Here is a 14659-nt window from a genome sequence, read left to right as displayed (position 1 = left end):
CTTTTGGCGATCCTGCGCCGCTTGAATCTTTGATTGGATGGTTCGGATTTGGTTCATGGTGTCCTCTATCATTTGAGGTCCCAACACTACGGTTTCACTAATATCGTTCCAACAAAGTGGACTTCTACACTTTCGTCCATACAAAGCCTCAAATGGTGCCATTCCAATGCTAGCATGATAGCTATTGTTATAGGAAAACTCAATCAAATCTAGGCTATCTTCCCAACTTCCTTGGAAATCAATAACGCATGCCCGAAGCATGTCCTCCAGGGTTTGGATAGTCCTTTCAGTTTGGCCATCCGTGGCTGGGTGGAAGGCTGTACTCATTTTCAATGTTGTACCAAAGCTCTTCTGCACACTTTTCCAGAAATTCGAAAGAAACCTTGAATCTCTATCTGATACGATATCCTTAGGAACTCCATGTAACCTCACCACATTCTTAATGTAGGCTTTAGCAAGTTGTTCCATTTTCCAGGTTTCCTTCATTGGTATAAACACTGCTGACTTGGTCAACCTATCTACCACAACCCAAATTGTATCATTCCCAGTCTTTGACTTAGGTAAACAAGTGACAAAGTCCATAGAAATACAGTCCCATTTCCAGCTTGGAATCTCTAAAGGTTGGACCTTCCCTTGAGGTCTCCTATGCTCAATTTTAACCTTCTGACAAGTCAGACATCTAGCCACAAATTCAGCCACTTCGTTCTTCATCCTTGGCCACCAATAGACCCTTTTCAAGTCCTTATACAACTTGTCACCTCTTGGGTGCACAGAATATGGCGTATTATGCCCTTCTTTCATCAATCTCTCTTTCAGTTCTCCACACTTTTGAGGCATGCACCACCTGCCTTTGTACCTCAAGCTTCCATCATCATGGATTCGGAAATCTACCTCCTTACCTTGGAAATCTTTTCCTTGATTCGCTCCAACTTCACATCACCAGCTTGATTCTCTCTAATCTCATCAAATATTGACGGTTGGATGGTTAAGGCATTCATTATTCTTACAAGGATCTCACCACTTACTATTTCAAGGTTCAAATGCTACATGTCCTTACACAGCTCGTTAGCAACTACTAACGCATTAACACTATGACTTGATTTCCTACTCAAGGCATCCGCAACTACATTGGCTTTTCCCTCATGGTACTGGATATCCAAATCATAGTCCTTAATTAACTCCAACCACCTTCGTTGGCGCATATTCAAATCCTTCTGTGTGAAGATGTACTTCAAACTCTTGTGGTCCGTAAATATCCTACACTTCACACCATACAGATAATGTCTCCATATCTTCAATGCAAATACTATAGCTGCTAGCTCTAAATCATGGGTAGGGTAATTGGATTCATATGGCTTCAATTTCCTTGACGCATACGCAATAACTTTCCCGTTTTGCATCAATACACACCCTAAACCATTCTGAGAGGCATCACTATACACATCGTATGCACCACTCTCATCTGGTAAGGTTAACACTGGCGCGGTTGTCAATCGCGTCTTTAAGGCTTGGAATGCTTCCTCACACTGGTCACTCCATTCAAACTTGGTTTCCTTCTTCATCAAGGTAGTCATGGGCTTGGCTATCCTAGAGAAGTCTTGAACAAATCGTCTATAGTAGCCAGCTAATCCCAGAAAACTACGAATGTCAGTCACACTCTTGGGCGTAGGCCATTCACTGACAGCTTTGATCTTAGCAGGGTCGACTGCCACTCCTTCTTTTGACACAAAATGTCCCAAAAATGCAACTCTTTCCAACCAAAACTCACACTTTGAGAACTTGGCATATAACTGGTTATCTCTCAAGGTACTCAACACCGACCTCAAGTGTTCCGCGTGATCTTCTTCACTCTTTGAATACACTAGGATGTCATCTATGAAAACCACTACAAACTTGTCCAAATAGGCATGGAATACACGGTTCATTAAGTCCATATATATTGCAGGGGCATTGGTTAACCCAAAAGGCATAACAGTGAACTCATAATGTCCGTATCTAGTTCTGAATGCGGTCTTTGGTATATCATGGTAAATGATTCTCAATTGATGATAACCCGAACGCAAATCGATCTTCGAAAAGATTCGTGCTCCTTTTAGTTGGTCAAATAGGTCTTCTATCCTAGGTAATGGATATTTGTTCTTGATTGTGACCTTATTGAGCTCCCTGTAGTCTATACAGAGCCTCATACTCCCATCCTTTTTCTTCACAAACAACACTAGTGCTCCCCAAGGCGATGCACTTGGCCTAAATAACCTTTCTCCAATAGATCCTCTAGTTGGCCTTTTAACTCATTCATTTTTGCTGGAGCCATTCGATAAGGTGCTTTTGAAATAGGGGCGGTTCCAGGCACTAAATCTATGGTAAAGTCAATAGGTCGATTGGGAGGCATTCCCGGGATCTCTTCTGGAAATACATCAAGGAATTCATTGACTACTGCAATATCCTCAGGCTGATCCTTGATCACATGCTCTAAGTTCCTCACATTACATAAGAAAGCTGGGTTCCCTTTACTGACTAGCTTCACGAGTTCCATTGCCGTGATGATTCCTATGTTCTTAGGTTTACCAAAACGGCGATATGACACTACTTTTCCTAGGCTAGACCTCAAGTGAACCTTCTGCTTCTCACAATCTATTTTGGCTTTGAACTTGGCCAACCAATCCATCCCTAGAATTACATCTAGCTCTCCTAACTCGAATTCGATTAGGTTAGATAAGAATACGGTCTTGGCTATGGTCATAGGCACATCTCTATGGATTTTGGTACACTTCACTATACTACCAGTAGGTATGACTATAGGTACTTCAATCGATTCAGGCTCTTTCAACCCTAATTTCCCCAAGGAATCTACTGATATAAAAGAATAAGTCGCACCAGAATCAAATAAAACTTTAACTGAAACGGAATTAATAGAAAAAGTACCCGCTATGACGTCAGAGGAAGTCTCCGCTTCTTGCCTAGATATCACATTCAACTTTCCTTGGGCAACTCCCTTGTTATAGCCACCTCCATTGGTGTTCCCATTGTTGTTTCGATTCCCATTTTGCTGTTGGTTCCCTCCAGGCTTTCCATGGTTCTGGTGATTGCCATTGCTATTGCCATTGTTACCACTTTGGTAGTTCCTTTGATTTCCACCTCTATTTCCCCCGTTCCGGTTCTGATTATTCCGGTTATTGCCTTGGTGGTTACCTTGGTTAGGCTTTCCATTCTTAGAATAGCATTCATACTCCCTATGGCCTAACTTCTGATAGAATCTATAAGTCACCAAATTCCCATCACAATCTTTTCCAGGGTGATTCATGTTACAGCGCCTACATTCGTAGGTCCGTACTCCATTCCTTCCAGACTGATTTCCACCACCTTGGTTGTTGCGATTACCACCATTGTTAGCCCTAAACTGGAAATTCCCATTTCCTTTGTGCTTCTTAAAATTCCCCTGATTCTGATGGTTATTTCCTTGATTTGAGTTTCCACCATCCTTTCTCTTTTCAGCACTACCATTCTTCCTTTGCTGTAACCCATACAGGTGAGCAGCTTTTCCGTACAGGGTGTCTAATGAGGTAAAGGTCTCTCCAGACAACAACAGCTGTAAGTCCATGGTCAAACCATTCTCGAATCTTTGAGCCTTGAGCTCTTCCGTTGCCACCACTTCAGGTGCAAGCCTAGACAGCTCTATAAACTTAGAATAGTATTCCGTCACAGACAGACTTCCCATTTTGAGTTCAATGAACTCCTGCGCCTTTTGCTTCTTCAGGTAGGGTGGGTAAAACTTGTTCCTTAGTGCAGTTTTGAATGCTTCCCATCCAAAGTTAGGTGTGGCTCTAAGGGTATTTTCACATCGTTGCCACCACAAATCAGCTTCACCTCTCAGGTAGTACACAGCACTATTCACCCTAAGGTTTTCGGGGCAATTCACAGCTACAATGAGTTTATCAAACTCTCTCAACCAGTTCTCCAACACACTTGGTTCAATCTCTCCGCTATAGAGTGGAGGCTTGCTTTGAGCTATTTTCTTAAACATTTCCCCAGCCGGGTCATGCATTGGGTTTGCTCTGGTTTGAGCTAGGTCACGAACTACCTCAGCTAGTTGTCTAACCACTTCAGAAATCTCTTGGCTAGCCATATCCCTTTTCCTGAATAAATAAAAAGGATAACTTTAATATTGGTTGGACATGACATCACTAAGGTACTGGTTCTACAACGAACCTACTCACAACAAGAACACACTTAAGCGCCACCTAGGGGAAGAGTTGGCGCCACTTTCGGGCCTTCTCACCCCACTATTCGATGCAAGTAAATTTAGATGGTTGCTACTAAACCACCTTGCACATAAAATTTCATTGAAGAAATAACAAATAATCCCTGTGCGATACCCACACGACTTAGAATTGAGAATTAAACTTAAAGGATAACGAAAAAGGAAATTCCATTCTTTTATTAAAACTCCAATGAATAAGTCTTACATCCACTAATGCCATAACATTTATTCTCCAACTATAATAAACTAAAACCATAAGTAGTAGCTTTGCCACTTTATTAATCAACGAAAAATAAAACTAAGGATTACATTTCTCTAGAGACTAACGTCATCACGACGATCATTTCTTTCTTTGTATTGCTCCGGAGTAAAGTCTTGATCATTAGGATCATCCAAGTCTTCTTCCGGATCCGAGTCTTCATCCATAGCCTCATTATTTTGCTGTGGCTCACTATCAACCACATTATTCTCCTCAAGCTCATCTTCAGATCCACTGGATATCTCAATGGTTGGTCCAGGAACTATAGGGTTAGGATTCTCAATCTCTACCACATCATCATCACTATCCTCCTCAACATCACTAGCTTGCTCATCATGGATCATATCATCCTCAGCATCACTTTCTATTCCCCCATAGCCCATACCAAAACCCGCAGAATACTTTCCATCCTCATAGCTAATTTCCGCAACCTCTAGGATAGTAGCAAGAACCTCAGAATCATACTTCCACCTACCGTCACTAGTCCCATATTTGTACCTATTAGGGGTACCATCACCATAATGCATTTCACTAAACCGATTCTTGAGGTCTATGTAGGGGTTCTTATGGGGTAAACAATGTATAATCATACTAGCCATCATATCTTTGTGCCTGCAGGGGCTGGGCGCGAGGGCTGCAGGCGCGCGCTGTGCGCGAGGAGAGAGCGAGAGAAGGCGAGTGTGGGCGCTGGCGCGCGAGGGCGAGAGAGGGAGTGTGGGTGTGGCTGGCGCGAGCAACGCACACAGCAGCAACAACAACAGCACAGCAGCAACGCGAGGGCGCGCTATCTGGGCTCGAGCAAGAGGGAGGGGCGAGCAACAAGGGGCGAGCAGCACACGAGGCACGACCGTGCTCGTGCTGTGCGTGCGGGCGGACCGAACCAAAGAGGAGAGAGAGAGAGAGAGAGGAGTGTTGGGCAAGAAATTAAAAAGGGGCTTTATGAAATTTTAGGGGTTTATTTAATGATGGGGAGTCCTATTTATAGGCTCCTTAATCCCTTGATGGGCTAGGCTTAGGATATTTGAGTTGGGCTTAGGAATTAAATGAATTGGGCTAGTTTAGGATTTAAATTGAATTGTTTGGATTGGGTTTGTTTAATAAAACGAATTGGACTTTTTATTTAAAACCCGAAGCATTAAAAATCATTTGCAACTCATTTAATTTCCCGACTCAAGAATTAAATTTGTTTCGTAATTAATTAAAATACATTAAATACATTTAAATATTATTTAAATGCTAATAAATCGTAAAATGCTTTATAAAGATAATAAAATATATTTATAAATATTATGAAAATACGAGGTATTACAATATCCTATCAAAGATAGGAGGACAATCCATTCTTGCAATCTATGAACACTCACTTTGATTCATAGTACGCCCAATAACTGCTTTTATAGCCTCCTTTTACGATGCGACGTTTAGCTAGTATCAAAGCGAACTAATTCTCAAACGAGCAGACATAATCGCTCATGTTCTGAGGAACGGTTTCTAATCACCATTAATGAGAACTACCTATGACATGACTTTAATCTCTTAAAGCATTCTCATGGTCAATCCGATACAAGATCCAATAAGTATCTATGCAAAAGATTCTGACATCAAGTCACTCTAGTTCAAGAAACAGAACTAAGTAATCTACTTGCAATCTAATCTTCATTAGTCATTGGTCGTCCACCTTTAAATGACCTGGATTAGGGATCCTTTGTGACTTCAATATTCAAGTTCACTTATGGGTGTTTCTTTGTCAAAGAATCCATCTTGACATCCCATTTGAATGATTTGAATCACATGGACTTATCATTTAATTCTAAACCACAATTAAATGAATATGAAATAAATAAATTTCATCAATATGAAATGGTTAAACCAATTGTTTTAAACATAGATCTAACAGATGTTCTAAAACAATACTTAGAAAATCAAAGCCATTCTCCAACATGCTTGATTCCCATGGTTGCTACATGTGCGTTGTGTTTCACTTGTGGCAACTGTTTAGTCAATGGATCCGCGACGTTGTCGTCAGTTCCAACCTTGCAAATCTCGATTTCCTTTCTTTCAGCGATCTCTCGAAGTATATAAAATCGCCGCAGTACGTGCTTGGTCTTCTGGTGGCTCCAAGGCTCCTTTGCCTGGGCAATGGCTCCGCTGTTGTCGCAATACAAAGCCACTGGTCCTTTAATGGAGGGGACAACACCAAGTTCTTCGATGAACTTCCGAATCCAAACAGCTTCCTTTGCTGCTTCTGAGGCAGCAATGTACTCGGCTTCAGTTGTAGAATCCGCAATAGTGCTTTGCTTAGCACTTTTCCAGCTTACTGCTCCGCCGTTGAGGCAGAACACAAACCCAGACTGTGATCTGAAATCATCTCTGTCGGTTTGAAAGCTTGCGTCCGTTTAGCCCTTAACAATCAACTCATCTGTACCACCATAAACCAGAAACTGGTCCTTAGTCCTTTTTCAGGTACTTTAGGATGTTCTTGGCAGCAGTCCAATGTGCCTCACCTGGTTCTGACTGGTACCTGCTCGTTGCACTGAGTGCGAACGAAACATCCGACCTTGTACAAATCATAGCATACATGATGGATCCAATAGCCGAAGCGTATGGAATTCCACTCATCTTTCTACGCTCATCAGATGTTTTGGGACACTGATTCTTGCTTAGATATACGCCATGTGACATGGGTAGATGGCCTCTCTTGGCTTCCATCATATTGAACCTAGCTAGCACTTTGTCAATGTAAGTGCTTTGGCTTAGTCCAATCATCCTCTTAGATCTATCCCTATAGATCTTGATGCCCAATATGTACTGTGCCTCTCCTAAGTCCTTCATTGAGAAACACTTCCCGAGCCAAGCCTTTACAGACTCCAACATAGGAATGTCGTTTCCAATAAGCAGTATGTCGTCAACATACAAGACTAGGAATGCAATTTTACTCCCACTGACCTTCTTGTATACACAAGATTCGTCCTGATTCTTCATGAAGCAAAACTTATTGACTGCTTCATCAAATCGTTTATTCCAACTCCTTGATGCCTACTTTAGTCCGTAGATGGACTTCTTAAGCTTGCATACCTTTCCTTGGTTCTTTTTATCGAAAAAACCCTCAGGCTGTGTCATGAACACAGTCTCTTCAAGAACACCGTTCAAGAAGGCAGTTTTGACATCCATTTGCCATATTTCATAGTCATGAAAAGCAGCAATCGCAAGGATTATCCGAATAGACTTAAGCATCGCGACTGGAGAAAAGGTTTCATCGTAGTCAACGCCGTGAACTTGCCTGTAACCTTTTTCTACCAATATAGCCTTGTATATGTGTAGACACCTACTTTTGTCCCCATTCCCGAAAGGGAAAGGTTCGATGATGAGAACATAAATCTCCACTTGACAACGCATCTCCTATAAAATAAACGAATCTCAATTCCCCTTTTCATTTCACCCGAAACCTCCTATTTATAGAAACCTGCTATTTATGGAAACCTGCTAAAAATAGTAACTGCCGTAAAGGGTAGTTTCTAAAAGTGGCAAGTCATAAAAGATAGAAACCTGTCAGAATTAGGTGTTGCACTCCAACATAAATCCTAAATGAGAAAGAAAACTGCGAGAATCCTATTCCTAATATGATTCGGAAATAAGAGTTACGTATTAATTAAAATCCTAACGAGCCTAGAGTTCGTAACGGGCCCAGACGCATTCCGTCATGAAATTGATACGCACTAAAAGACTCGATTAAGTCACAAGCACTACGGATTTCAGGAATCCGAATCTGACTAAAGAAAATAGCCCAGACCCTATTTTCAACACCTGGCTCTAGGCGCCGAAATCTTCGGCGCCCAGGCCTGGGCGCTGAAAATACCTGGGTACGTGTTTTTTCCTAATTCTTTGTGGATTAGAACTCTGCAATTCTATCTTTCCACGAACTCTTCCCTATAAATACAGCTTCAAATTCGACGTGAAAAGAACACACAACACACAATTCATATTCTGAGTATTGACTCCAACCCTTAGCCTAAGCCTCACGCTGCGAAATTGTTCACGCGTTCTATCGCAATCGATCCATAAATCGAACAGAACGTATCCTGTCCCATAATTGAGATTCGTTAAATAAAAAGGAGAAATAGCAAAGTCAAAGTGGTTAGTTTTCTGAGAACCGTGACGCACCTCTCAAGGGTGCGTCGTAATGTGTCCCTTTTCGATGATTTAATTGCTTTCCTCGCCCTTTTTATGAACTGTTAAACTAACTAAATCTGATTGTTCTACCACGCCTAACAAATATAATATTTTGGGAAATTGGATTATCATGCTAGGTCCCTTAATACTATTTAAATCAGATAATCGCGATCGATCTAGTATTATGTGTTGCATATTGCTAAAATCAACTCAGATTAGTTTAATAGTTAACGCATGTCCCTTCAATTATTTATGCTGAGCTAGTAAGGATATCCTGCCTCTGGAGTTATCGAAGAGCGAGTACTCCTCTCGGTAGTTACAGTCCCCCGAACCCTCAATCTCTACCTTGCGGGTGTATGTTGAGAGATTCCCACACCAGGGATCACAAGGGAACCTACGGCCGTCGTGGTCAAACATAATTGCACTCCTTTTATGTCACGATAACCGGGTTTTGTCAGTTTTCTCATTGTCGTTAAAAACTGAATGGCGACTCCTATATTACTAGTCAATTGGGTGTATACTCACAGGAAATCCAATTACACTTGATTGAATAAAAAGAATCGTCACACCCACGAGGGACGAGGTCACGCATTAGCCTCGTGCTTTTTCGACCCCCTCACAATGGCGACTCCGCTGGGGATAGTGAAGGAAATACTCGTGCTTGTAGGTAATCAAAATAGCCGAAGGGTGAAACGATCCTACCCCGCGTTTATTTCCCCATCAAGTTGGGACGACCTGAAAATCAGCATATTAATGTGAACGGGCAGAACCGCATAACGAATCTCGGCTCCCTCGGGAGTTGGGACTAAGGATACCTTTTTTCGCCAATAAGGGTGTGCATACGCCGCGCATGTTTCCCACTCGGTACTTGTGCAGGTAGTACACCTATCCCGAACCCAATCGATCGCTCATTAGGTCCCTCTCGCCTGCATGCCCCCCTGGCTTGCACTTGCGGGTTGGCCTCTTGGGCGAAATTCGTCTGTTTAAGACACTACCTCGACCGGGGCATGTGTTGGATCTACGATAGAAGCGGTACCAAGCCAGGTGCAAATAACTACCCATAGAAGCCTATCATAAACTACATGACATGTTATTATCGCCTCATGATGAATGTTAGTTATGTGTAGCGAAATATGTGATTGTGTGTGACAAACTATCCTAGAAAACCAACGACCTTAAAAATTGCCCAAACATTCATAGACTAATTTTCCAAAGAGTTACACCGAAATATGTGTTCCGCAAACCCGAATGATCGCCACAAAAATAAGCGACGCTCGGGATGGCCTGTAACGAATCCCACAAACGCTGCTACGCGTAAAGAACGTTATTAGGCAAGCACGCAAATCGAAGTCGCATAAACAAAAGACAGAAAACGAGAACCAGCCAGGGACGCATTTTCAACGCCCCTGGCTGGGCGCCAGAATTTCTCACGCCCCTCGCTGGGCGCTAAATTTGCTGCTTGGCCTTCTGGTCAGGCGCAGCAGCCTCGGTGCCCGCGCGAAAGGAAGATACGTAGCGCAAAAAATGTTCATAAAAAGAATTGCTACGAGGGCGTAAGAAAAGCACTCGATTTCAAAAGCGACTCGTAAAAAATTGATAACTCTTTGCGTCATTGTCAGGCCTCCTACGACGACAATGCTCGGCACTAAAAGACCGAACATGCTAACAACTATGAACGTCACACGGACAAGTGTTTCGAAAATCGAAAGAATGACCAAAAGAAAAAAAATCCAAGAAGTGTACCAACAAAAGAAAGAGTGAAAAACCAATAGAGAGAGTCGAAGTCTAGACTAAGTAATGCTTGAAACTTTGGGAACCTAAACTTTAGCTTATCTTATGCCTAGGACTGGTCCTGCCACTTGGTGCCGATCAGGGAATCAACGGTTAGTGCGTCTCGAAGATACATCACCAACATCAGGTTTAGTGACTCCAAGCTCCGTCCGTCATCCCTCATTTCAAGGATCTCCGCTTCCCCAACCTCGATTCGCACCTTCAAACATGTCCATCGAAGATTTGCAAGAGCAGATGGCTCAAATGACCCGACTCATGGGCCAACTGAAAATGGAAAATGAAGCTTTAGCGGCTGCGCAAGCCAAAAATGACCTCGATAACGAGAAGAGGATTGAAAAAATGGTCCTACAGAAACCATGGGGAGCAAATACTTCTCCCTCGATCCTGAACCTTTTCCTGGCAAACTACCGGAAAAGTTCAGTTCATCTGACTTACCAAAGTTCAAGGCCACGGACAACCCCCGTGATCATCTACTGAGCTTTGTGAATGCCATGAACTTGAAAGGCGTGGATAAGTCCATGTACTTACCTGCTTTTCCTTTGTCCTTGGAACCTGTGCCACTCAAATGGTACTATCACCAGGACCCTAAGCTCTTCCCCACTTGGGAAGACTTTGTCAATGTCTTCATCAAGCAATACTCGTCGAACATGGATTTCCAAGTCACCATGCGCGAGCTGGAAGTTCTCTTCCAAAAGAAAAATTAGGGTTTCACAACCTACTTTGCTAGATGGAGGGGCCAGGCGGCCCAGCTAATCAATAGGCCTCCCGAAACAGAATTGGTCCAAAAATTCATTGACAACCTGGACCCGGCTTACAGACAACACCTTAGGTACCTGAGACTTGACACTTTCAAAAGAGTTTATGATGTGGGAATAAAGATCGAGGACGACCTCGCCAAAACCATACAAAGCAAACCCACATATAAAAACAACACCTATAATCGGGGTAACACATCCCAAGCCTAAGAAGTCCATGCTGTAGAAGAGACTCCCACCCGAAGAAGCCCTGGAAGATGGGTCCGAGACCGAAAGTTTGCCCCACTCGGGTCGACTTTGGTACAAGCCTTTGAAAGACTAACCAATCAAGGAAAGTTGAGACCTATAGGCCCCACCCGTGACCCTCCTGTCAAAAGCAAATATTGGGTCGAAGACATGATAAAGGATGACACTGAAAACTGCTGGAATCTAAAACATACGATCCAAGACATGATAGAGGATGAAGTGATACCTCTCCCTAACGTTGGCAAACCCAACAACAACAAGAGCCCACTCGGCTCTTGTCACATCTCTCTTGACCAACCAGAGAATTTCGACCCCACGGTGTACATCACGCCTCAAGGTGCACCACTCGCTGTGGTCCCTATGGATCGAATCAAGAGAGAAGTGTGCGGTGTGTGGAATGATGATGCTGAAGATATTTACCTATCTCAAGTATCGGGCCAGGACCTCTTCACCGGAACTTGGCCCGGGTATGCTCTCATTGACACCACCCATCAGGAGCCCGAGGTCGACAACCTCACCCGATCCGGAAGAATATACCAACCGGATATTCACCCACCTCCTATGGACGACATCCCGGTTAGGCAAACTCCTGAGAATGGACGGCACGCCACCGTCGCAGAAGTCATTGAAAATCCTCTCCTGAAACAACTAAAAAGAACCAAGGCCGAGATTACCATCTGGGATCTCATGTGTACTTCAAAGGAACATCGCGAAAAGCTTATTCGCTCACTCGACCTCATCTCAGTACCTACAGATATCACACCTGACTCAGTGGTTAGCCATGTCACGAGAGATGCCGGAGAAAAAGCCATAGTTTTCACTGACAAAGACTTGCTCAAAGAGGGGGTTCTCACAATAAATCCCTTTACCTAGTGGTTGGATGCAAAGGACAAAACATCCCCCTAGCGCTCGTAGATAATGGTTCGGCGGTTAATGTCTGCCCATTGCGAACCGCCCATTGCTTGGGGCTAGGAAACGATGACTTCCAAACCTCCACGCAAGGGGTACGAGCTTATGATAACTCCCGAAGGCCTGTATTGGGAAAAATCAACCTTACCATACAAACCGGGCCTGTGGCACGCACCACGGAGTTTCAAATAATCGACATCAAGCCCACTTTCAACCTCCTCTTGGGGCGACCTTGGCTCCATGACTTAGGAGGTGTTGCTTCTACCTTGCACCAAATGGTTAAGCTTAACCATAACGGGGTAATACTAGAAATCCGCGCCCCTCCTCTCGACGTCAGTTGTACTATGGTTGGAACGGTCGAAACTGCAGACGGCCTTTACGGGTTTCAAATGGAAGGAACAATCCAGTTCATCGAAGATTATGATCCAGCATTCCTAGACCCACATGCATCCCGAGTCATCCCTAGAATGCTGTTAGCTCAAGGTTATTTCCCTGGAACCCCATTGGGCATAAGGAAAAAGGAATACACATTCCATCCTTTTCCCAACAAATCTACTCCCTTTGGCTTAGGCTATGAACCAACGGAGGAAGATATTGCTGACCGCCTGTCTAGGCTACGCCTTAACAAAGCCAAACAAACCACCCTCCTTCCCCCGTATCAAAGGACCCTTAATGGGATGTTCGTTCGGGAAGGAGAAGAACACCCATGTTGTGATTTCCCTGAACCCTTCGTTCAGGATGGCTTGCTAAAACCCGGATTTGAAATTTTCCATGACTGCCACACCTTGGATGAGGCACCCCACCTCACCAAGACTAAAACAGCTGAAATATTGGACAACCAGGCTCTATGGACATTATTTAACGAATCGAGGCCTATGGAGAATGAGACTGTGATGACTACCCTAGCTTTACAAGATGAAGGTTTCAATCCAACCTGGTTAATCTCTCCTGCATCAACACTAGAAGAGGTCGAGAACGGATGGGTGAAGACATATCAGTGGGTCAATACAAAAGGAATGGAATTCAAGATGAGTACCGGTGAAGGACCGAAGTTTTATGAGACTAAACCCCAGGCTTGAGCCACATAGAGCACCATTAGTGAAAAGCGCCTACTAGTTCTTTAGATTGATAGAAAAAAAATAATAGAGACTTTAGATGGTCCTAAGGCCCCTTAGAATATAGGTCAATTTTATTTCAAGTATGTTTTCCTTACTTTCCGAATCAATAAAAGCGTAATATTTCTCCTAAATTATTTTTCTAACACTAAATAAACACCAAATGTACTTGCAAAATACAAAAATAAAGAGGCGGCCCACTCTAGGCCCAACAAACAAAGCCCACTCGGTTTTAAAATAGTGTCATGCGAACCAATTCCCGAAACCCACAAAATAAACCACACTATCCCATTCATATCCCCAAAACCTAAAAGCCAACCAGTGTCATCATAAGAGTCAATCCATGCAACCCAAAATCAAAGGAAATCAAAATCCAAAACAATGCAAATGTTACCAAAAAAACAGATTCATAAAACATAATTCCATCATACCCTTCACTAACAACACGCACTTCAACCCACCTCAAAATCCTACACAAAGATCTTCATAACTTCCGCACCCTAACCCCATTTTCAAAACTGTTTCGAGTCACGAATAGAAAAAATTAATCCGGACAAAACGCATTTCACGCTAACAGTAAAAAAAAACCTCCAAAATAGCCTCAAAATTGACTTTAAATACGAGCAAAGTATCAAGGCACAAAAAAGAAATAAATGCAAGAACATGTGAAGCAAAGCGTCCAAAATTGACCGCCCAAGTCATTTTCAGCGCCCAGCGCTGGGCGCCGAAATTTCTGACGCCCCAGCCTGGGCGTTGAAACTCCCTGCCTGCCAAAAATTTTCTTTTCAAAAGTGCTCGTCATTTTATCCGCACACAACGGAAAAATAACGAACACTTGGGGGGTACAGTACGTATCCAAATAGGCTTACCAAAAATGTAGCCATACAAAACATAGTCGAATTTCATTTTTTACGCGACTTACGGCAAAAAAACGGCAGACGAAAATAATGATAATACTTCACTCATTTGACCGGTTAAGTAAAATGCTACCACCTCAGGGCACATCTATTAAAATCTGGCATCCTAGAACTTATCTAGCTAGAACTACGCGCGACCTGATTCTGACAAGATACGTAGGCAATTCTTACCAAGGATTCGGTCCAATAAAAAAAAACAAATATTCTTTGTACAAAAGTGTTAGACATATGAAAAGAAA

This window comes from Spinacia oleracea, chromosome 4 (genome assembly GCF_020520425.1).
Source record: "Spinacia oleracea cultivar Varoflay chromosome 4, BTI_SOV_V1, whole genome shotgun sequence".
Lineage (NCBI taxonomy): Eukaryota > Viridiplantae > Streptophyta > Magnoliopsida > Caryophyllales > Amaranthaceae > Spinacia > Spinacia oleracea.
The sequence above is the reverse complement of the archived record's forward strand: the minus strand, read 5'-3'. Positions refer to the sequence as shown.